This window comes from Tupaia chinensis, unplaced genomic scaffold, assembly GCF_000334495.1.
Source record: "Tupaia chinensis unplaced genomic scaffold, TupChi_1.0 Scaffold138665_1, whole genome shotgun sequence".
In the NCBI taxonomy this organism is placed as follows: Eukaryota; Metazoa; Chordata; class Mammalia; order Scandentia; family Tupaiidae; genus Tupaia; species Tupaia belangeri.
The window spans coordinates 1,578,852-1,579,696 of record NW_006198557.1 but is presented as its reverse complement, the minus strand read 5'-3'; positions in this window follow the sequence as shown (position 1 = coordinate 1,579,696).

Below are 845 nucleotides of genomic sequence, written 5' to 3'. Positions count from 1 at the left end.
TTCCCATATGGCTGACCGCGGTTCAAGTCCCAGAACTGGTGGCTTGTTTTCTCGCTTTCCCTTTCTCTCTTTCTCGGGTCAAATTAAAAAATAATAACAAATGAAATTAAATAAATAATTCTTCTTCTTCTTCTTCTTCTTCTTCTTCTTCTTCTTCTTCTTCTTCTTCTTCTTCTTCTTCTTCTTCTTCTTCTTCTTCTTCTTCTTCTTCTTCTTCTTCTTCTTCTTCTTCTTCTTCTTCTTCTTCTTCTTTTCTTCTTCTTCTTCTTTGGAGAGGTTTTTCTCTAGGGCACATGTGCTCACCAGAAGGACAGAGAGAGACAGAGAGACAGAAAGTGAGAAATCACCTCCCAGGGGGGATGGCCACACTGCAATCCCTTCTCCGTTTTCCTTGCAGGATTTTGGACACACACGCACATGCACCTGGTGGGAGTTTTAAGCCACCAGGTCCAGGACTGGAACTGTGGTCTACTACATGGGAGTCCTGCGACGTAACCATCACGCCATCTGCTGGTCCCACATAAATAATTCTTTTTAAAAAGTGAAAGAGAGGCAGCAGATGGCGTAGTAGTTAAGGGCGCTGGACTCCCACAAGGCCCACCACTACTCGAGTCCCTGACCCGGTGGTGTGTTTTCTCACTGTCTGTCCCTCTCTGATCCAAATTTTAAAAATAAATAAATAGGTAAGGTAAAATAATTCTTTAAAAAGGAAAAGAATGTTATTAGCTCCCTAAGGGCAAGGCCTGTCCCTGGTGGACCAGAAGTGGCTGGCTGAATGCAGGCACCTCAGCCAGTTCCGTACCTGGCTCCAGTGGCGCAGAGGGGGTCCCATGAGCGGACCCTGA